Below are 24,802 nucleotides of genomic sequence, written 5' to 3'. Positions count from 1 at the left end.
CCCCAAACTTCGGATAGTGAGTACTCTACTTCTGATATGCACTATCTACCCGCATACTAGCAAAGCATCTCATATAAGCAAACTTCCCTAGACTAAGGCATCACAAATCAGGCCACTCTAGTCCTATCATGAGTACCTAGTCTTCTAGCATGCGTAACAATTCATATAATATAATATTGTAAGGTATTTTTGGGGATCTTTACCGTTCGGGCGCTGACTGATCGTACACACTGCTTCTTTCTTGCTTACCACAAAACCATTTACAAAAGTTTATGCCTTTATTTGAAAAGTTTCCTCAAATCCTCGGTTTGAGTTCAGTTACCCCCGAAGGTGCACCCGAATCCCTCAAACCAAGGCTCTGATACCAATTGTAACAACTCAAATTTTTCAAACAAATTTTTCATTTTTAAAACATAATATTTTCCATTAAAACAAGGCATAAATAGTTTAATTATTCGGTCAATACAATTATTCAAACTCCCAAGATCCTAAAACAATCTTCAGTGTGTATCGATCATGCCGGCGCCTTCCCACGGTCCTCGCTAGTACCTGAAATACATACATACACAACAACTGTAAGCATAAATGCTTAGTGAGTTCCCCAATATACACTTACACACATACGCCTTTCCAGGCCCTGACCTTCTGGTCCTCATTACAACGCCTTCCGGCCCATAACATAATCGCCTTCCGGCCCATAACATATTGCCTTCCGGCCCACATATCATACATAGCACATATAACACTTAACTTACCACATATAGCATACATATCCATATAACACTTAACTTACCACTTATAGCATACATATCACATAACATATTCGACCTTCCGGTCACACAGTCAAACCCTTCCGGGTACAGTATAGTGAGAAAACTCACCTCGTAAGTGCTGAAAGCTAGCAACTCCTGAAATCACTCGCGCACAAACCAACGAGCTACAACCCTCCTATAACATTACATAACTCATTAACACTCATATCATCTAAGTGTGACTATCCCTAAGAAGTCAGACTTAGGTCAACTCTGGTCAACGGTCAACGGTCAACTCGACTGGACTCGGCGAGTACCATGGCGACTCGGCGAGTCTAGTCGTCCTCACAGATTCCCGAATATTCCCTTTCTACTCGTCGAGTATACCTCTTGACTCGACGAGGTCCTCGTGGAAGAATCGCGGGGCCACCCCGACTCCACTCGCCGAGTCTGAAGAACAACTCGGCGAGTCCCAGCAAATCTTCAAGCTACTCGCCGAGTCTGAAGAACAACTCGGCGAGTCCATGCCATGCAGACGAGTAACTGCTTCCTGGGATAGGTCTCGTCCCGAAGTACACATGCATGGGACCTTCTGGACCTCTAAAGGTCCTAATACAAGACTATAATCGTGGGGTAACAAGGCATTTCTTCATCAAATCACTAAATGGGTTCTATAAACCCTAATTTCATAAATACATCAAAATAACATATTTGGTCCGAGCATTACCTGAAAACGCACTCTCTGTGTCCCCCAAATCTCAGGACTCAATCCTCCTTGATATTCCTTTAGCCAAATCCCTCTTCTTCTTGCCTAACCAATTCTTCCAAGTTCCAAAGCTTTCTCCCTTGCTCTAGGCGTCCACAGCGATTAAGGTTTCTCTCAATTGACCAAAAGACTGAAAATGACGGCCTAAGAGGCGTTAAATACGATCCAAACTGAACGGTTAGGGTTTCTGCTGAACAGCGTCGACTCGCCGAGTCCATATCTGGACTCGTCGAGTCCAGTCGCGGACCCGCGACCAAGTCCGCGATCCTACTCGGCGAGTCTAGGCTCCAACTCGCCGAGTCCCCTCTTAAATCACCCCAAAAACATAATTTTAATAATACCTGAGATTCCGGGCTGTTACATTCGACTTAACAATGCATCCTGAATACTCGATTTGAGATCGAGCGGTTTTTAACCGAAACAATCTAAACGAGAATCGAAGATCTCGTTAGTGGTAGCGAAGCGATAAAAAGATAGGCAAGAACGGACGTCAGATAAAGAAGTTATGAATTTATAACGAAGTTTTCCTGTCTCGGCATACTAAAAATAAATAATAAAAATAATATTAAAATTAGCCGATGGAGTCTAAACGAATGTTGTAGAGCGTAGTCTCACCTATGCGTGGATATAAATAACATTGAAAACGGAGTTCGTATGAAGAAGATATGAATTTCCGAAGTTTTTAAATAATTAATATTTATTATTTAAACTTTAATTTCGATATTATCCAAAGGGGAGTCACCGGACTTATCCGAAGTACTCCCAGCGTACTGGCGTACGTGCAACGTACAGTGAAGCATGACAACCCGCACACTCGAGTTCTTCGGTTGACTTATGCAATGACGATTTCGGAGGAGTATGCCCAGCGTACTGGCATACGCCCAACGTACTGCGAGGCCTCAGCCTCCTATAAAAGGCATGCGAGGGCCACCGACTCATTTGCTCATTTTCTCTTCTCTTTCTCCCGTTTTGCACCGTTTTACGTGCCAGAGATATCTCGAAGCCCTAGTATTATTCCCGAGCCCCGAAGCAAGTCCCGAAGCCCCGAAGATCCCGAGAAGTGCGATTCCCAAGCCGAATTTCTGCCCGCAAGAAGCCCGATTTTTGGTGAGGATCTTCTAGATCTACCATAGAATGCTACGTCTACAAGCCGTCGTGCTGTCTTATCATCTTCTGATCAAGTGAGTGTGTAGTTACTTTCTTCTAACGCATAAATACGAAGTATTTTATACGAAATATGTGTTACGTGTATATTTTGTTGTCTATATGTGTGAATGTATATTCACTTTCTTCTAACTCATAGATCTGATTTATTCTCTATGAAATACGTGTTATGTGTGTGTGCCTCATCTGTTATGTGGAATATGTATTGATTGAACATGTTATACAGGTTTTAAACTATGTATAAAAATATATCTTTTTATCTACTAATAAGTTGGGTAGAACATGGGTAGATAGTTGATGTGTGATAAACAGATGAGAGGCCTCGTTGTTGTTGTTGTTGTTGTTGTTGTTGTTGATCTAGTTATTCAGCGGAGTATGGATAACGACCACGGAATCTTTCTAGACAGTCCTGTAGAACGCTAGCAGTCTCATAACCTGTAGGTGTTGTGAACGATTTGTTCACCGGTGTACTCTATTCCCCTGATGGTTGCCTTTAGGACATTTATTGCTAAGGAAGCCCCTTTGCGGTAATGTCCGTCTTGATGAAAATCCTAGATTTGGTCCCTTGTAATAGATTTTTTTTGAGACGTAAAGTGAGGATAACGAGAATGGGTAATCGGGTTATTGTTATTGTTGGTTGGTGAATTAAATATAATTATTTATTATGGGTTGAAAACCCTATATGCTCACCAGGCTCCCAAGCCTGACCCACTCAGTTTATTTGTATTACAGGAAGTGGCGCAAGGGCATAAGATGGATGAATCATCGAATTGTTTTGTTTACAAGTCTGTATATGTATATATTTGCTGAATGACTTGTAATGTTATCGTTTATGCTTTATGGTCTGTATCGGAACATGACATCCCGAGTTTTGATTGTATAATGAAAGTGCATCTCTTGATGAAATGCTTTGATAAATATTATTTTATCATATTTTGTTTTGGGAACACATTCCGCAACTCTTTTAAATCAAAAGGATTTACTCTGAAATTATTTTAAAAGCATAAATGAAATCGGTCTTTTCTGGCCGTGATTTTGGGGATGTCACAGTTGGTATCAGAGCATTAGTTTAAGTGAACTAGGAATTTGTAGGATTTCTAGACTTAAACTTAAAATGCTAAGTGAAGGTTTTGAGGTGTGTGTTTGTTAAATTATAGACACGAGCACTAGTATATTTTAGGAAAGTTGCCTAAAATGCCTTTATGTGCTCAATGATATATGTTGCCATATATGATATTATTTGTTCGGATCTATGGTCTGTTGCCGACCGGATCGGGAAACCTTATGTGTATAGGATTCTAAGCGAATGGTTACAATATTAGCACTAACATGTAAACGTTTCAGAGTGTTATGGAAGACCTTAATATATATCGTGGATGAGGATCTAATTTCACCTTATTCGGTGTATAGATCAAGAATGGAAAGAACAAGAAGCGGTGCTCGAAACGCAAATGAAAACAGGAACCAACCACCAGTGGTCGAGCCAGTTGATGTTGAAGTTGCTGCACCAGAACAGATCACCAAGGTTGTAGTGCATGCCATGATTAGGGCTATGTTAGCCGAACAAAAGGAAGAAATGCAACGGATGTTGCATGAGAATAGGGAGGAACTAATCATACGTATTGTGGAACCCGAACTGATTCCCAAACAATCAGAGGAAGGGAACAATAGTCGCATTGTGAGTCATGTTGGGACTCAAGAAGAACGGAGGAATGATCCAGAACGGAGAAACCACAAGGATGGGCGGATGTACAAAAATTTCTTGGGTGTGAAACCACCAAGTCTCTCAGGAAGCCCAAAGCCTGTTGAGATTATGGACTGGATCTCCGAGATGGAGATGGTGTTTGAGAGCTGCGACTACAACGAGAAGCAGAAGACTGTCTTTGCTGTGAGACAATTGAAAAATGGAGTCTTGAGCTGGTGGAAGCTATTGGCAGACACTATGCCATGAGGAGAAGCCCTGAAAATGTCATGGGAGGAATTCTTGGAACAATTAAAGGTGTAATACTGTTCAGAGATAGATCTGATTGATCTGATCAATGAGTTCCAAAAATTAAAGAAGGGGAGGATTAGCATAGATGACTATGCTACTGCATTCACTAAGAAAATGAAGTTAATTCCGTACCTAGTGCCAACAGAACTCTCCAAGATCGAGAGGTTCGCTAATGGACTACCTGCCGACTTTGGTCTGACAGTCAAGATGGTAACTACTCTTAAAACAGTTGTTCGAGCAGCTAAGAATGTGGAGGCCTAGTAGAAGGAAAAGGGTCTAGAAAGGATGGAGGTTGGTGAAAAGAGGAAATTTGACGGACCTTCAGGGTCCAACAAGAAAAGTAAATTCTCGAAGTCTAGTTCGAGAGGAGGAGGAGGTGAATCCAAATGGTGCGACAAATGTAAAAAGAAGCATCATGGGAAGTGTGAAGTGGTGGCCACATGTTTTAAATGTGGAAAACCAGGGCACTATGCCAACAAATGCACACTTACCAAGAAAGTTTGATATGGTTATGGCGAGGAGGGTCACATGTCGAGGGACTACCCTAAGAGGAAGGAAGCAGCAAGACCTAATATTCCGCCAAAGCCAAAAGCGAGAGCATTCCAGATGACACTGGAAGCTGCCAAAGATGAAGCTGATGTCGCTTCAGGTACCTTTCTCGTTAACGAATTGCCTGCCCCAATTTTATTTGATTATGGAGCCAACTACTCCTTTATTTCACATGAATTTGGTAGAAAACTAGCTTTGCCTGTTGTTAGACTAGACGATGCTTTATTATTCGAAGTTGCTAGTGGCAAATTTTTACCTGTTAGCCATCGTATGAAAAACATCTTAATTGATCTGAATGGGAATAAGTTCCACGAGGAATTATTGCGTATCGAACTTAATGGTTTCGACATCGTCTTGGGAATGGATTGGCTTAGCGCCAATGACGCCGAGATATTGTGCTGGAAGAAAATAGTGAAAGTAAACCCGCCTGGGAAGGAATCATTAATGGCATATGGAGATAAACGCAGAGTAAATTCTGTAATCATTTCTCTAATGAAAGCCAGAAAATGTTTGACCAATGGGTGTACATCATATTTAGCATTCGTCATCGATGCTAAGAACGAAAAGAAGGTAATGCAGAATATGCCTGTTGTGTGTGATTATCCAGAAGTATTTCCGAAAGATCTTCCTGGATTACCGCCTGATCGACAAGTGGAATTCCGTATTGACTTGTTGCCCGGAACAACGCCAATAACAAAAGCACCTTACCGATTAGCACCAACGGAGATGAAGGAGCTGATGATGCAACTTCAGGAGTTATTGGACAAAGGTTTCATCAGATCTAGTTCATCACCCTGGGGAGCTCTGGTGTTATTCGTGAAGAAGAAAGATGGAAATATGAGAATGTGCATCGATTATAGAGAGCTGAATAAGGCAACAATAAAGAATAGATATCCGTTGCCAAGGATTGATGACCTATTCGATCAACTACAAGGTTCGAGCTATTTCTCAAAGATCAACCTAAGGTCAGGATATCATCAGCTGAAGGTGAAAGAGCAGGATATAGAGAAGACTGCATTCAGAACACGATATGGACACTACGAGTTCATGGTTATGTCGTTTGGACTAACCAATGCTCCAACAACATTCATGGATTTAATGAACAGGGTTTGTAATCCGTTCCTTGATAAATCTATGATAGTGTTCATAGATGACATTCTGGTTTATTCAAAGAGCCAAGAAGAGCATGGTAGACACTTACGAGAAGTGTTGGAAGTCTTGAAAAAGGAGAAGTTGTATGCTAAGTTCTCCAAATGTGATTTTTGGATTCGAGAAGTCCAATTCTTGGGTCACGTGGTCAACCAAGAAGGAATAATGGTTGATTCAGTAAAGATTGAAGTTGTAACAAAGTGGGAGCAACCGAAGAATCCCATGGAGATCCGAAGCTTTTTAGGATTAGCCGGGTATTACCGAAGGTTTATCCTAGACTTTTCTTCGATCGCTAGTCCATTAACAACTTTGACCCACAAAGGAGTTGTTTATGCTTGGAATGATAAGCACAAAGAAGCTTTCGAGTTACTAAAGAAGAGGCTATGTGAGGCATCGATTCCATCTCTACCCGATGGAGTTGAAGACTTCGCTGTTTATAATATGAGAAGAACTACCCGACTCATGATTTGGAGTTGGCAGTGGTAGTTTTCGCTCTGAAAATATGGAGGCATTACCTTTATGGCACGAAGTGCAAACTTTTCACTGATCATAAGAGTCTCCAATATCTCTTTAGTCAGAAAGAATTGAATATGAGACAACGACGCTGACTAAAATTACTCAAGGACTACGACTGTGAGATACTTCACCACCCCGGTAAAGCTAATGTTGTTGCTGATGCTCTCAGTCGGAAAGTCAATCTTGAAAGGAAAAGGCCAAGAGCATTGAGAATTGAAGTTGTCTCTATATTTGTGGAAAGTATAAAGAAAGCTCAAGAGGAAGCTTCAGAGAAGAATTACCGAAAGGAGGAACGTTTGGGCAAAACGTTGGTGTTCGGTATAAACACTCATCGACTGAAGGTGTTCCAAGGTCGGATTTGGATACCTAAGACAGTAGGAGTTAGAGATCTTCTAATGGAAGAAGCTCACAAGACCATGTACTCGATTCATCCTAGTAGCACTAAAATGTATAGGGACCTGAAACCCTACTACTGGTGGCCGACGATGAAGCTTGATGTTGCAAAGTATGTGGTTGAGTGTGTGACTTGTGCGAGAGTAAAGACACAACCTCAGAAACCATACAGGAGTTTAGAACCTTTGCCTGTACCTATGGGTAAATGGCAAGACATTGCTATGAATTTTTTTACTAAACTGCCCAGAACAAAAAGTGGTCACGACATGATTTGGGTGGTCGTTGATCGATTCACTAAGAGTGCGCATTTCATAGCAACCAAGGAGAAATGGTCTATGGAAAAGCTTGCGAATTCTTACGTCCAGGAAATTGTGAGGCTTCACGGTGTTCCGCTAATGATTGTATCGGATCATGACAGTCGTTTCACCTCAAGCTTTTGGAAAAGTCTACAAGATGAAATGGGTACCTACAATAATAGTTTCCACTCGAGCATAAAGATGGCACCTTATCAAGCTTTGTACGGACAGAAGTGTCGTACGCCGTCTTGTTGGCTTGAGGCTGGAGAAAAGCAGTTTATGGGACCCGAGATGGTTCATCAAACCGCTAAAAAGTTGAAAATAATCAGGGAAAGAATCTTAGCCGCTCAGGATCGTCAAAAGAGCTATGCTGACAAAAAGCAATGACCGATGACCTTTGAAGTTGGAGATTCAGTTTTGCTTAAAGTCTCACCGTGGAAGGGACTAATAAGATTTGGAGAAAAGGGGAAAATTAAGTCCAAGGTTTATTGGACCGTTTAAAGTTCTTTAGAGGGTTGGGGACCAAGTTTACAAGCTCGAACTACCAGAAGAACTGAATGAAATTCATAACACTTTCCATGTGTGTTATTTGAGGAAGTTTACGGGAGAAGTTCCCAACATGATTCCACTTTCGGAGTTGAGAATCGATGAGAACAAAAGGTTGATTGAAGAACCAGAGGCAATCGTTGACCGAAAGACTAAGAAGTTACCACGCAAGTTGGTCGAGTTAGTGCTTGTCCGATGGAAACACACGAATGGGCCGAATCTCACCTGGGAAACGGAGAGCGACATGATGAGTCGCTACCCGCAGTTGTTTGTTGATGTGTGATTCCGGGGACGGAATCATTCTAAGGTGGAGAGAATTGTAACACCTGTGTTTCTGGGCTTGTCATTAATGTTGATATAATAGTCTAGGTTAACCTTTGTAACCCGTTTTGAAATAATAGAAGTGTATTATTTGATTATTATGTGTTTTGTGCTTAATTTCTTAATTATGTGATTTGATTAATTAAGAATAAAAATAAGCGTCAAAATTTAAGTGTAAAATAAACTCGATATCTTTACATAAAGCTGTAGTGGCCGAAAAGAGGTTTCCGAATATATATAGAACGCCCAAATCTGACTTCGTATGAGGAAGTTAAGATTTTCAGAAGTTTCGATGTAACAACTCAAATTTTTCAAACAAATTTTTCATTTTTAAAACATAATATTTTCCATTAAAACAAGGCATAAATAGTTTAATTATTCGGTCAATACAATTATTCAAACTCCCAAGATCCTAAAACAATCTTCAGTGTGTATCGATCATGCCGGCGCCTTCCCACGGTCCTCGCTAGTACCTGAAATACATACATACACAACAACTGTAAGCATAAATGCTTAGTGAGTTCCCCAATATACACTTACACACATACGCCTTTCCAGGCCCTGACCTTCTGGTCCTCATTACAACGCCTTCCGGCCCATAACATAATCGCCTTCCGGCCCATAACATATTGCCTTCCGGCCCACATATCATACATAGCACATATAACACTTAACTTACCACATATAGCATACATATCCATATAACACTTAACTTACCACTTATAGCATACATATCACATAACATATTCGACCTTCCGGTCACACAGTCAAACCCTTCCGGGTACAGTATAGTGAGAAAACTCACCTCGTAAGTGCTGAAAGCTAGCAACTCCTGAAATCACTCGCGCACAAACCAACGAGCTACAACCCTCCTATAACATTACATAACTCATTAACACTCATATCATCTAAGTGTGACTATCCCTAAGAAGTCAGACTTAGGTCAACTCTGGTCAACGGTCAACGGTCAACTCGACTGGACTCGGCGAGTACCATGGCGACTCGGCGAGTCTAGTCGTCCTCACAGATTCCCGAATATTCCCTTTCTACTCGTCGAGTATACCTCTTGACTCGACGAGGTCCTCGTGGAAGAATCGCGGGGCCACCCCGACTCCACTCGCCGAGTCTGAAGAACAACTCGGCGAGTCCCAGCAAATCTTCAAGCTACTCGCCGAGTCTGAAGAACAACTCGGCGAGTCCATGCCATGCAGACGAGTAACTGCTTCCTGGGATAGGTCTCGTCCCGAAGTACACATGCATGGGACCTTCTGGACCTCTAAAGGTCCTAATACAAGACTATAATCGTGGGGTAACAAGGCATTTCTTCATCAAATCACTAAATGGGTTCTATAAACCCTAATTTCATAAATACATCAAAATAACATATTTGGTCCGAGCATTACCTGAAAACGCACTCTCTGTGTCCCCCAAATCTCAGGACTCAATCCTCCTTGATATTCCTTTAGCCAAATCCCTCTTCTTCTTGCCTAACCAATTCTTCCAAGTTCCAAAGCTTTCTCCCTTGCTCTAGGCGTCCACAGCGATTAAGGTTTCTCTCAATTGACCAAAAGACTGAAAATGACGGCCTAAGAGGCGTTAAATACGATCCAAACTGAACGGTTAGGGTTTCTGCTGAACAGCGTCGACTCGCCGAGTCCATATCTGGACTCGTCGAGTCCAGTCGCGGACCCGCGACCAAGTCCGCGATCCTACTCGGCGAGTCTAGGCTCCAACTCGCCGAGTCCCCTCTTAAATCACCCCAAAAACATAATTTTAATAATACCTGAGATTCCGGGCTGTTACAATTCTCCCCCACTTGGATTAGACTTCGCCCTCGAAGTCTCATTCTGCAAATAGTTCCGGATGCTGCTCCCGCATTTCGCGCTCCGGTTCCCAAGTCATTTCTGATCCCTGACGGTGTTGCCATTGAACCAACACCAGAGGTACTTCCTTGTTCCTCAGAACCTTGATCTTCCGATCCCTGATAGCCACTGGTCTCTCCGCGTAATTCAGGCTCGCATCCACCTGAATATCCTCCAATGGAACCACTGCCGACTCATCGGCTATGCACTTCCTCAACTGCGACACATGAAAAGTGTCATGGATCTGACCCAACTCCGCTGGCAACTCCAACCGGTAGGCTACCCGACCTATCCTTGCAATCACACGAAATGGCCCAATATACCGGGGCCCCAACTTGCCTCTCTTCCTGAACCGAATCACTCCTTTCCAAGGAGAGACCTTCAGGAGAACGAAGTCGCCGACCTGAAATTCAAGCTCGGATCGGCGCCTGTCTGCATAACTCTTCTGTCGGCTCTGGGCAGTCAATAACCTTTGTCTCACTCGCTGAATCTGCTCTGTCGTCTGGAGCACGATCTCCGTGCTGCCCATCACTCTCTGTCCCACCTCTCCCCAGCAAATGGGGGTCCGACACCTCCTGCCGTACAACAGCTCGAAAGGTGGCATACCAATGCTCGAATGATGGCTGTTGTTATAGGAGAACTCTGCCAATGGTAAGTACGCATCCCAACTACCCCCGAAGTCTAACACACACGCTCGGAGCATGTCTTCCAGCGTCTGAATTGTCCGTTCGCTCTGACCGTCTGTCTGGGGATGGTATGCGGTACTAAAATGCAATTTAGTACCCAGCTCCTCATGGAATTTCTTCCAGAATCTGGAAGTAAAGCGCACATCACGGTCTGACACAATCGAGATCGGCACCCCGTGCCGAGACACCACCTCTCTCACGTATATCTCCGCCAATTTCTCCGCCGAAGAACTCTCACTGATGGCAAGGAAGTGTGCACTCTTTGTCAACCTATCCACGATCACCCAAATTGCGTCTACTCCCCTAGCAGTCCTTGGCAATTTGGTGATAAAATCCATAGTGATCTGTTCCCACTTCCACTCGGGGATCTCCAAGGGCTGTAACTTGCCATGCGGTCTCTGGTGCTCAGCCTTAACCCTACGGCAGGTCAAGCACCTCTCAACGAACCATGCCACGTCCCTCTTCATACAGGGCCACCAATATTCCTCCCTTAGATCCAAATACATCTTTGTAGCACCGGGATGGATCGAGAATTTCGATTTATGAGCCTCTTCCATCAACGTAAAACGCGTACCGCCCACGAACGGCACCCAAATCCGACCCCGAAACGTCATAAGGCCTCGACCATCCTTGACAAACTCTGAGATTAACCCCACAACCCGCTCTTTCTTCTGCATTTCTGGTCGCACAGCCTCAGCCTGTGCCCTACGAATATCGTCCAATACAGGAGTCATCACGGTCAGTCTCAAGCACACATCTCGCAATGGAGTGCTCTCCGCCCTGCGGCTTAATGCATCGGCTACCACATTAGCCTTGCATGGGTGGTACAGGATCTCACAATCATAATCCTTGACCACATCCAACCACCTCCTCTGACGCATATTTAGGTTGGGTTGATCCATCAAATACTTCAAACTCTTATGGTCCGTGTATATCGTACATCGAACCCCATACAAGTAGTGGCGCCAAATCTTGAGAGCGAACACTACTGCCCCCAGCTCTAAATCATGCGTGGGATATCTCGCCTCATGAGGCTTCAGCTGCCTCGATGCATAAGCTATCACATGACCCCTCTGCATCAACACTGCACCCAATCCCGAAATCGATGCGTCGCAATATACCACGAAATCTTCCATCCCTTCTGGGAGAGCTAATACCGGGGCTTCGCACAATCTCTGGCGAAGTGTCTCAAAGGAGGTCTGCTGCTCGGGCCCCCATGAGAACGTAACACTCTTCCGGGTCAATCTGGTGAGTAGCACTGCGATCTTGGAGAAATCCTTGATAAATCTCCGATAATACCCTGCCAACCCAAGGAAACTTCTGATCTCAGAGGGTGACTTCGGCACCTCCCAACTCATCACCGCCTCAACCTTGGCCGGGTCGACCAATATCCCTTTCTGATTAACCACATGTCCTAGAAACTGGACCTCCCGCAACCAGAATTCACATTTGGAGAACTTTGCATAAAGTTTCTCCGACCTCAATACCTCAAGGACCTCTCTCAAATGCTCCTCATGCTGCTCTCTCGATCTCGAATACACCAGAATGTCGTCGATAAATACGATCACCGACCGATCCAACATCGGCCTGCATATCCTGTTCATGAGATCCATGAACACAGCCGGTGCATTGGTGAGTCCAAAAGGCATCACCACAAACTCATAATGCCCATATCGCGTCCTAAACGCTGTCTTCTGGACGTCTTCCTCCCGTACTCTCACCTGGTGGTAACCTGACCTCAGATCGATCTTGGAAAACCAAGATGCTCCCTGCAACTGATCGAATAAATCATCGATCCTCGGCAACGGGTAACGGTTCTTGACCGTTAGCTTGTTCAATTCCCGGTAATCAATGCACATCCGGTGGGAACCATCCTTCTTTTTGACGAACAGAATAGGTGCTCCCCATGGCGAGCTGCTCGGCCGAATGAATCCCCTCCCCAGCAACTCCTGGAGTTGCGAGGACAACTCTTGCATCTCTGGAGGTGCAAGACGATAGGGCACTTTAGCAATAGGTGCTGCCCCCGGAACCAGATCAATACTGAACTCTACTTGCCTCACAGGCGGTACTCCCGGCAACTCCTCGGGAAAGACATCTGAAAATTCGCGTACCACCGGAACTTCCTCAACTGACTTCGGTTTCTCGGAAACCTCCCGCGTATCCATCACATACGCCACAAAACCTTTACAGCCCTGCTGTAGACACTGCCTCGCCCTAGCGGCCGAACAAAAAGCTGATCCCGAACGGGTACCCTTGCCGTACACCGAAAGAACTCCACCTCTAGGGTCTCGTATAGTCACCAACTGACGCTCACAGTCGATGACAGCGCCGAACCGGCTCAGCCAGTCCATGCCCACGATGACACAGACATCCCCCATCGCGATAGGAATCAGATCAATTGGGAATCCAATCCCGAAAATCTCTAGTACACATCCCCGAAGAACCTCCGTAGCACAAATCACCTTCTCGTCAGCTATAGAAACTCTCAAAGGTCGACTCAACGACCCACGACTAACGCCGATATGCTGACTAAAGGCTAAGGACACAAAGGACCTACTCGCACCCGAGTCAAATAACACTAAGGCAGGCACAGAGTTCACAAGGAAAGTACCTACGCATGTAATAACATAAGCATAACATCTTGACATTAAAATAAATACATGAATTACAACATACCTGCCACAACATCGGGCGCAGCGCGGACCTCCTCCGCAGTCAGCTGAAAGGCTCTCCCACGAGCCCTCGGGGCCTCGACCTTCACCGGTCGAGTCTCAGTAGTCCTGGCAACAGGTGCAGATCCCTGACGAAGCTGAGGGCACTCGGCCTTCCGATGGCCGGTCTGGTTGCAATGAAAGCAAACCATAAATCCCTTGGGACACTCCCTAGCAATGTGTCCCTCCTTGCCACACTTGTAGCAAGCACCGGCTCGACACGCCCCATCGTGACCCTTGCCGCACTTTACGCAAGTGCGGTTCTTCGAACCTCCTGTCCTCGAATCGGCGGACTTGATCCGCTTGGCTGCCGGCTGAGACTGAGCCGGTCGCCGGTCTACCTGCTGAGACTCGGCCTCCTCCCTGGCCTGAGTCTCTAACTCGATCTCACGCTTCCTGGCATTCGCCTGAAGCTCAGTAAAAGTATGGTAAGTGGAGTTTGACACAAACTCCCGGATCTCCCTCCTCAGAACACCCAAGTACCGGCTCATCCGAGCCTGCTCTGTGGCCACTAGCTCGGGACAAAACATCGCCCTCTCGTGGAACTTCCGCGTGATCGCCGCCACCGAATCAGTACCCTGCTTGAGGGCTAAGAACTCCTGAACCAATCGTTCCCGCTCCACCGGGGGAACGTACTCATCCCTGAACATGGTAGTGAATCCCTCCCATGTCACTGCCGCAGTCTCTGCTAAAGTGAAGTTCGCCGTCACGAACTTCCACCAGTCCTTGGCTCCCAGACGGAGCTGGTTCAAAGCGAACCATACCCTCAGGTGCTCCGGGCATGAACAAGTGTAGAAGCACCCCTCTATATCTGCGATCCACCTCATTGCAGCAATCGGATCCTGCGTCCCGTCGAACTCTGGTGGCTTCGTGTTGCTGAACTCTCGGAACAGCAATGAATCACCCCCCTGTGGCCTAGCAGCGGCCACAGCTGCGGTAGCTGCAGCGGTTGCAGCCTCAGTCAATGCGGCGTACCGCTCGTCGAACGTCTCCATAAGGGTGGTCTTGATAGACCCAAACATCTCCGGGATCTCGGCCCGGATCGCCGCCGCCACCTCCTCGTGGATCATCTGACGAATATCCTCGTCACTCACACCGCTCGTACTCGCCCCGTGCCGCGGTCTAACCATGATATCTCTGAAATACAACATAAAACTATCAGAGATTCTATCAAGTGTAATTGCACTCGATAACGCGACCCTACCCCGTCCCCGACATCCAGGGATTCTTACTTGGGTCTCCCACTGACCCGGTGTCCTCGGTAGTACGGGCCCAATACTACCGACCACACCGCATCAGTGTTCATCCCAAGTCCTCCTCCCCAAACTTCGGATAGTGAGTACTCTACTTCTGATATGCACTATCTACCCGCATACTAGCAAAGCATCTCATATAAGCAAACTTCCCTAGACTAAGGCATCACAAATCAGGCCACTCTAGTCCTATCATGAGTACCTAGTCTTCTAGCATGCGTAACAATTCATATAATATAATATTGTAAGGTATTTTTGGGGATCTTTACCGTTCGGGCGCTGACTGATCGTACACACTGCTTCTTTCTTGCTTACCACAAAACCATTTACAAAAGTTTATGCCTTTATTTGAAAAGTTTCCTCAAATCCTCGGTTTGAGTTCAGTTACCCCCGAAGGTGCACCCGAATCCCTCAAACCAAGGCTCTGATACCAATTGTAACAACTCAAATTTTTCAAACAAATTTTTCATTTTTAAAACATAATATTTTCCATTAAAACAAGGCATAAATAGTTTAATTATTCGGTCAATACAATTATTCAAACTCCCAAGATCCTAAAACAATCTTCAGTGTGTATCGATCATGCCGGCGCCTTCCCACGGTCCTCGCTAGTACCTGAAATACATACATACACAACAACTGTAAGCATAAATGCTTAGTGAGTTCCCCAATATACACTTACACACATACGCCTTTCCAGGCCCTGACCTTCTGGTCCTCATTACAACGCCTTCCGGCCCATAACATAATCGCCTTCCGGCCCATAACATATTGCCTTCCGGCCCACATATCATACATAGCACATATAACACTTAACTTACCACATATAGCATACATATCCATATAACACTTAACTTACCACTTATAGCATACATATCACATAACATATTCGACCTTCCGGTCACACAGTCAAACCCTTCCGGGTACAGTATAGTGAGAAAACTCACCTCGTAAGTGCTGAAAGCTAGCAACTCCTGAAATCACTCGCGCACAAACCAACGAGCTACAACCCTCCTATAACATTACATAACTCATTAACACTCATATCATCTAAGTGTGACTATCCCTAAGAAGTCAGACTTAGGTCAACTCTGGTCAACGGTCAACGGTCAACTCGACTGGACTCGGCGAGTACCATGGCGACTCGGCGAGTCTAGTCGTCCTCACAGATTCCCGAATATTCCCTTTCTACTCGTCGAGTATACCTCTTGACTCGACGAGGTCCTCGTGGAAGAATCGCGGGGCCACCCCGACTCCACTCGCCGAGTCTGAAGAACAACTCGGCGAGTCCCAGCAAATCTTCAAGCTACTCGCCGAGTCTGAAGAACAACTCGGCGAGTCCATGCCATGCAGACGAGTAACTGCTTCCTGGGATAGGTCTCGTCCCGAAGTACACATGCATGGGACCTTCTGGACCTCTAAAGGTCCTAATACAAGACTATAATCGTGGGGTAACAAGGCATTTCTTCATCAAATCACTAAATGGGTTCTATAAACCCTAATTTCATAAATACATCAAAATAACATATTTGGTCCGAGCATTACCTGAAAACGCACTCTCTGTGTCCCCCAAATCTCAGGACTCAATCCTCCTTGATATTCCTTTAGCCAAATCCCTCTTCTTCTTGCCTAACCAATTCTTCCAAGTTCCAAAGCTTTCTCCCTTGCTCTAGGCGTCCACAGCGATTAAGGTTTCTCTCAATTGACCAAAAGACTGAAAATGACGGCCTAAGAGGCGTTAAATACGATCCAAACTGAACGGTTAGGGTTTCTGCTGAACAGCGTCGACTCGCCGAGTCCATATCTGGACTCGTCGAGTCCAGTCGCGGACCCGCGACCAAGTCCGCGATCCTACTCGGCGAGTCTAGGCTCCAACTCGCCGAGTCCCCTCTTAAATCACCCCAAAAACATAATTTTAATAATACCTGAGATTCCGGGCTGTTACATTCGACTTAACAATGCATCCTGAATACTCGATTTGAGATCGAGCGGTTTTTAACCGAAACAATCTAAACGAGAATCGAAGATCTCGTTAGTGGTAGCGAAGCGATAAAAAGATAGGCAAGAACGGACGTCAGATAAAGAAGTTATGAATTTATAACGAAGTTTTCCTGTCTCGGCATACTAAAAATAAATAATAAAAATAATATTAAAATTAGCCGATGGAGTCTAAACGAATGTTGTAGAGCGTAGTCTCACCTATGCGTGGATATAAATAACATTGAAAACGGAGTTCGTATGAAGAAGATATGAATTTCCGAAGTTTTTAAATAATTAATATTTATTATTTAAACTTTAATTTCGATATTATCCAAAGGGGAGTCACCGGACTTATCCGAAGTACTCCCAGCGTACTGGCGTACGTGCAACGTACAGTGAAGCATGACAACCCGCACACTCGAGTTCTTCGGTTGACTTATGCAATGACGATTTCGGAGGAGTATGCCCAGCGTACTGGCATACGCCCAACGTACTGCGAGGCCTCAGCCTCCTATAAAAGGCATGCGAGGGCCACCGACTCATTTGCTCATTTTCTCTTCTCTTTCTCCCGTTTTGCACCGTTTCACGTGCCAGAGATATCTCGAAGCCCTAGTATTATTCCCGAGCCCCGAAGCAAGTCCCGAAGCCCCGAAGATCCCGAGAAGTGCGATTCCCAAGCCGAATTTCTGCCCGCAAGAAGCCCGATTTTTGGTGAGGATCTTCTAGATCTACCATAGAATGCTACGTCTACAAGCCGTCGTGCTGTCTTATCATCTTCTGATCAAGTGAGTGTGTAGTTACTTTCTTCTAACGCATAAATACGAAGTATTTTATACGAAATATGTGTTACGTGTATATTTTGTTGTCTATATGTGTGAATGTATATTCACTTTCTTCTAACTCATAGATCTGATTTATTCTCTATGAAATACGTGTTATGTGTGTGTGCCTCATCTGTTATGTGGAATATGTATTGATTGAACATGTTATACAGGTTTTAAACTATGTATAAAAATATATCTTTTTATCTACTAATAAGTTGGGTAGAACATGGGTAGATAGTTGATGTGTGATAAACAGATGAGAGGCCTCGTTGTTGTTGTTGTTGTTGTTGTTGTTGTTGATCTAGTTATTCAGCGGAGTATGGATAACGACCACGGAATCTTTCTAGACAGTCCTGTAGAACGCTAGCAGTCTCATAACCTGTAGGTGTTGTGAACGATTTGTTCACCGGTGTACTCTATTCCCCTGATGGTTGCCTTTAGGACATTTATTGCTAAGGAAGCCCCTTTGCGGTAATGTCCGTCTTGATGAAAATCCTAGATTTGGTCCCTTGTAATAGATTTTTTTTGAGACGTAAAGTGAGGATAACGAGAATGGGTAATCGGGTTATTGTTATTGTTGGTTGGTGAATTAAATATAATTATTTATTATGGGTTGAAAACCCTATATGCTCACCAGGCTCCCAAGCCTGACCCACTCAGTTTATTTGTATTACAGGAAGTGGCGCAAGGGCATAAGATGGATGAATCATCGAATTGTTTTGTTTACAAGTCTGTATATGTATATATTTGCTGAATGACTTGTAATGTTATCGTTTATGCTTTATGGTCTGTATCGGAACATGACATCCCGAGTTTTGATTGTATAATGAAAGTGCATCTCTTGATGAAATGCTTTGATAAATATTATTTTATCATATTTTGTTTTGGGAACACATTCCGCAACTCTTTTAAATCAAAAGGATTTACTCTGAAATTATTTTAAAAGCATAAATGAAATCGGTCTTTTCTGGCCGTGATTTTGGGGATGTCACAGTTGGTATCAGAGCATTAGTTTAAGTGAACTAGGAATTTGTAGGATTTCTAGACTTAAACTTAAAATGCTAAGTGAAGGTTTTGAGGTGTGTGTTTGTTAAATTATAGACACGAGCACTAGTATATTTTAGGAAAGTTGCCTAAAATGCCTTTATGTGCTCAATGATATATGTTGCCATATATGATATTATTTGTTCGGATCTATGGTCTGTTGCCGACCGGATCGGGAAACCTTATGTGTATAGGATTCTAAGCGAATGGTTACAATATTAGCACTAACATGTAAACGTTTCAGAGTGTTATGGAAGACCTTAATATATATCGTGGATGAGGATCTAATTTCACCTTATTCGGTGTATAGATCAAGAATGGAAAGAACAAGAAGCGGTGCTCGAAACGCAAATGAAAACAGGAACCAACCACCAGTGGTCGAGCCAGTTGATGTTGAAGTTGCTGCACCAGAACAGATCACCAAGGTTGTAGTGCATGCCATGATTAGGGCTATGTTAGCCGAACAAAAGGAAGAAATGCGACGGATGTTGCATGAGAATAGGGAGGAACTAATCATACGTATTGTGGAACCCGAACTGATTCCCAAACAATCAGAGGAAGGGAACAATAGTCGCATTGTGAGTCATGTTGGGACTCAAGAAGAACGGAGGAATGATCCAGAACGGAGAAACCACAAGGATGGGCGGATGTACAAAAATTTCTTGGGTGTGAAACCACCAAGTCTCTCAGGAAGCCCAAAGCCTGTTGAGATTATGGACTGGATCTCCGAGATGGAGATGGTGTTTGAGAGCTGCGACTACAACGAGAAGCAGAAGACTGTCTTTGCTGTGAGACAATTGAAAAATGGAGTCTTGAGCTGGTGGAAGCTATTGGCAGACACTATGCCATGAGGAGAAGCCCTGAAAATGTCATGGGAGGAATTCTTGGAACAATTAAAGGTGTAATACTGTTCAGAGATAGATCTGATTGATCTGATCAATGAGTTCCAAAAATTAAAGAAGGGGAGGATTAGCATAGATGACTATGCTACTGCATTCACTAAGAAAATGAAGTTAATTCCGTACCTAGTGCCAACAGAACTCTCCAAGATCGAGAGGTTCGCTAATGGACTACCTGCCGACTTTGGTCTGACAGTCAAGATGGTAACTACTCTTAAAACAGTTGTTCGAGCAGCTAAGAATGTGGAGGCCTAGTAGAAGGAAAAGGGTCTAGAAAGGATGGAGGTTGGTGAAAAGAGGAAATTTGACGGACCTTCAGGGTCCAACAAGAAAAGTAAATTCTCGAAGTCTAGTTCGAGAGGAGGAGGAGGTGAATCCAAATGGTGCGACAAATGTAAAAAGAAGCATCATGGGAAGTGTGAAGTGGTGGCCACATGTTTTAAATGTGGAAAACCAGGGCACTATGCCAACAAATGCACACTTACCAAGAAAGTTTGATATGGTTATGGCGAGGAGGGTCACATGTCGAGGGACTACCCTAAGAGGAAGGAAGCAGCAAGACCTAATATTCCGCCAAAGCCAAAAGCGAGAGCATTCCAGATGACACTGGAAGCTGCCAAAGATGAAGCTGATGTCGCTTCAGGTACCTTTCTCGTTAACGAATTGCCTGCCCCAATTTTATTTGATTATGGAGCCAACTACTCCTTTATTTCACATGAATTTGGTAGAAAACTAGCTTTGCCTGTTGTTAGACTAGACGATGCTTTATTATTCGAAGTTGCTAGTGGCAAATTTTTACCTGTTAGCCATCGTATGAAAAACATCTTAATTGATCTGAATGGGAATAAGTTCCACGAGGAATTATTGCGTATCGAACTTAATGGTTTCGACATCGTCTTGGGAATGGATTGGCTTAGCGCCAATGACGCCGAGATATTGTGCTGGAAGAAAATAGTGAAAGTAAACCCGCCTGGGAAGGAATCATTAATGGCATATGGAGATAAACGCAGAGTAAATTCTGTAATCATTTCTCTAATGAAAGCCAGAAAATGTTTGACCAATGGGTGTACATCATATTTAGCATTCGTCATCGATGCTAAGAACGAAAAGAAGGTAATGCAGAATATGCCTGTTGTGTGTGATTATCCAGAAGTATTTCCGAAAGATCTTCCTGGATTACCGCCTGATCGACAAGTGGAATTCCGTATTGACTTGTTGCCCGGAACAACGCCAATAACAAAAGCACCTTACCGATTAGCACCAACGGAGATGAAGGAGCTGATGATGCAACTTCAGGAGTTATTGGACAAAGGTTTCATCAGATCTAGTTCATCACCCTGGGGAGCTCTGGTGTTATTCGTGAAGAAGAAAGATGGAAATATGAGAATGTGCATCGATTATAGAGAGCTGAATAAGGCAACAATAAAGAATAGATATCCGTTGCCAAGGATTGATGACCTATTCGATCAACTACAAGGTTCGAGCTATTTCTCGAAGATCGACCTAAGGTCAGGATATCATCAGCTGAAGGTGAAAGAGCAGGATATAGAGAAGACTGCATTCAGAACATGATATGGACACTACGAGTTCTTGGTTATGTCGTTTGGACTAACCAATGGATCCAACATCATTCATGGATTTAATGAACAGGGTTTGTAATCCGTTCCTTGATAAATCTGTGATAGTGTTCATAGATGACATTCTGGTTTATTCAAAGAGCCAAGAAGAGCATGGTAGACACTTACGAGAAGTGTTGGAAGTTGTGAAAAAGGAGAAGTTGTATGCTAAGTTCTCCAAATGTGATTTTTGTATTCGAGAAGTCCAATTCTTGGGTCACGTGGTCAACCAAGAAGGAATAATGGTTGATCCAGCAGAGATTGAAGCTGTAACAAAGTGGGAGCAACCGAAGAATCCCACGGAGATCCGAGGCTTTTTAGGATTAGTCGGGTATTACCGAAGGTTTATCCAAGGCTTTTCTTCGATCGCTAGTCCATTAACAACTTTGACCCACAAAGGAGTTGTTTATGCTTGGAATGATAAGCACAGAGAAGCTTTCGAGTTACTAAAGAAGAGGCTATGTGAGGCAGCGATTCTATCTCTACCCGATGGAGTTGAAGACTTCGCTGTTTATAGCATGAGAAGAACTACCCGACTCATGATTTGGAGTTGGCAGTGGTAGTTTTCGCTCTAAAAATATGGAGGCATTACCTCTATGGCACGAGGTGACAAATTTTCACTGATCATAAGAGTCTCCAATATCTCTTTAGTCAGAAAGAATTGAATATGAGACAACGACGCTGACTAGATGTACTCTAGGACTACGACTGTGAGATACTTTACCACCCCGGTAAAGCTAATGTTGTTGCTGATGCTCTCAGTCAGAAAGTCAATCTAGAAAGGAAAAGGCCAAGAGCGTTGGGAATTGAAGTTGTCTCTACAATTGCGGAAAGTATAAAGAAAGCTCAAGAGGAAGCTTCAGAGAAGAATTACCGAAAGGAGGAACGTTTGGGCAAAACGTTGGTGTTCGGTATAAACACTCATCGACTGAAGGTGTTCCAAGGTCGGATTTGGATACCTAAGACAGGAGGAGTTAGAGATCTTCTAATGGAAGAAGCTCACAAGACCATGTACTCGATTCATCCTAGTAGCACTAAAATGTATAGGGACCTGAAACCCTACTACTGGTGGCCGACGATGAAGCTTGATGTTGCAAAGTATGTGGCTGAGTGTGTGACTTGTGCGAGAGTAAAGACACAACCTCAGAAACCATACAGGAGTTTAGAACCTTTGCATGTACCTGTGGGTAAATGGGAAGACATTGCTATGAATTTTGTTCTAAACTGCCCCGAACAAAAAGTGGTCACGACATGATTTGGGTGGTCGTTGATCGATTCACTAAGAGTGCGCATTTCATAGCAGCCAAGGAGAAATGGTCTATGGAAAATCTTGCGAATTCTTACGTCAAGGAAATTGAGAGGCTTCATGGTGTTCCACAAATGATTGTATCGGATCGTGACAGCCGTTTCACCTCAAGGTTTTGGAAAAGTCTACAAGAGGAAATGGGTACCAAGTTGTGTTTAAGTACAGTTTACCATCCACAGACTGATGGTCAGAGCGAACGAACGATACAAACGCTTGAAGATATGCTTAGAGCATGTACCCTGGAATTCCTAGGTAACTAGGATGAACATTTATCTTTGGTAGAAATTTCCTATAATAATAGTTTCCACTCGAGCATAAAGGTGGCACCTTATCAAGCTTTGTACGCACAGAAGTGTCGTATGCCGTCTTGTTGGCTTGAGGCTGGAGAAAAGCAGTTTATGGGACCCGAGATGGTTCATCAAACCACTGGAAAGTTGAAAATAATCAGGGAAAGAATCTTAGCCACTCAGGATCGTCCAAAGAGGTATGCTAACAAAAAACGAAGACCGATGACATTTGAAGTCAGAGATTCGGTTTTGCTTAAAGTCTCACCGTGGAAGGGACTAATAAGATTTGGAAAAAGGGGAAAATTAAGTCCAAGGTTTATTGGACCGTTTAAAGTTCTTCATAGGGTTGCGGACCAAGCTTACAAGCTCGAACTACCAGAAGAACTCAATGGAATTCATAACACTTTCCATGTGTGTTATTTGAGGAAGTTTATGGGAGAAGTTCCCGACACGATTCCACTTTTGGAGTTGAGAATCGATGAGAACAAAAGGTTGATTGAAGAACCAGAGGCAATCTTTGACCGAAAGACTAAGAAGTTACGACGCAAGTTGGTCGAGTTAGTGCTTGTCCGATGGAAACACACGAATGGGCCGAATCTCACCTAGGAAATAGACAGTGACATGATGAGTCGATACCCGCAGTTGTTTGCTGATGTGTGATTCCGGGGACAGAATCATTCTAAGGTGGAGAGAATTGTAATGTCTGTGTTTCTGGGCTTGTCATTAATGTTGATATAATAGTCTAGGTTAACCTTTGTAACCCGTTTTGAAATAATAGAAGTGTATTATTTGATTATTATGTGTTTTGTGCTTAATTTCTTAATTATGTGATTTGATTAATTAAGAATAAAATAAGCGTCAAAATTTAAGTGTAAAATAAACTCGATATCTTTACATAAAGTTGTAGTGGCCGAAAAGAGGTTTCCGAATATATATAGAACGGCCAAATCTGACTTCGTATGAGGAAGTTATGATTTTCAGAAGTTTCGACTTAGCAGTATGCAGCCCGAATACTCGATTTGAGATCAAGCGGTTTTTAGCCGAAACAATCTAAACAAGAATCGAAGATCTCGTTAGTGGTAGCGAAGCGATAAAAAGATAGGCGAGAACGGACGTCGGATAAAGAAGTTATGAATTTATAACGAAGTTTTCCTGTCCCGGTCTACTAAAAATAAATAATAAAGATAATATCAAAATTAGCCGACGGTGTCTAAACGAAAGTTGTAGAGCGTAGTCTCACCTATGTGTGGATATAAAGAACGTTGAAAACGTAGTTCGTATGAAGAAGATATGAATTTCCGAAGTTTTTAAATAATTAATATTTATTATTTAATCTTTAATTCCGATATTATCCGAAGGGGAGTCACCGGACTTATCCGAAGTACGCCCAGCATACAACGAAGCATGACAACCCTCGCACTCGAGTTCTTCGGTTGACGCATGCAATGACGATTTTGGAGGAGTACGCCCAGCGTTCTGGCGTATGCCCAGCGTACTACGAGGCCTCAGCCTCCTATAAAAGGCATGCGAGGGTAGCCGACTCATTTGCTCATTTTCTCTTCTCTTTCTCCCGTTTTGCACCGTTTCATGTGCCAGAGATATCTCGAAGCCCCGGTATTATTCCCGAGCCCTGAAGCAAGTCCCAAAGCCCCAAAGATCTCGAGAAGTGCGATTCCCAAGCCGAATCTCTGCCCACAAGAAGCCCAAGTTTTGGTGAGGATCTTCCAGATCTACCGAAGAATGCTATGTCTACAAGCCGTAGTGCTGTCTTGTCATCTTCTAATCAAGTGAGTGTGTAGTTACTTTCTTCTAAGGCATAAATACGAAGTATTTTATACGAAATACATGTTATGTGTATATTTTGTTGGCTATATGTGTGAATGTATATT

General features: G+C 43.8%; 1 long non-coding RNA gene across 3 annotated transcripts; it reads right to left on the bottom strand.

The window, feature by feature from the left end:
- Positions 1-681: 681 nt before the first annotated feature.
- Positions 682-15,852, bottom strand: LOC128130262 (uncharacterized). 3 transcript variants are annotated; one of them, XR_008228189.1, is made up of 3 exons: positions 15,640-15,852; positions 8,986-9,250; positions 682-881 (listed from the first exon to the last, which is right to left on the bottom strand). It is a non-coding gene; the product is annotated as an uncharacterized LOC128130262 (long non-coding RNA). The 3 variants fall into 3 exon arrangements; XR_008228201.1 differs by having other exon boundaries at positions 8,990-9,250; XR_008228195.1 differs by having other exon boundaries at positions 15,644-15,852.
- Positions 15,853-24,802: the final 8,950 nt, after the last annotated feature.

The sequence above is a fragment of the Lactuca sativa genome, chromosome 1 (genome assembly GCF_002870075.4).
Source record: "Lactuca sativa cultivar Salinas chromosome 1, Lsat_Salinas_v11, whole genome shotgun sequence".
Classification (NCBI taxonomy): domain Eukaryota; kingdom Viridiplantae; phylum Streptophyta; class Magnoliopsida; order Asterales; family Asteraceae; genus Lactuca; species Lactuca sativa.
Note: the sequence above shows the minus strand (reverse complement) of the source record. Positions and strands in the feature narration are given on the sequence as shown.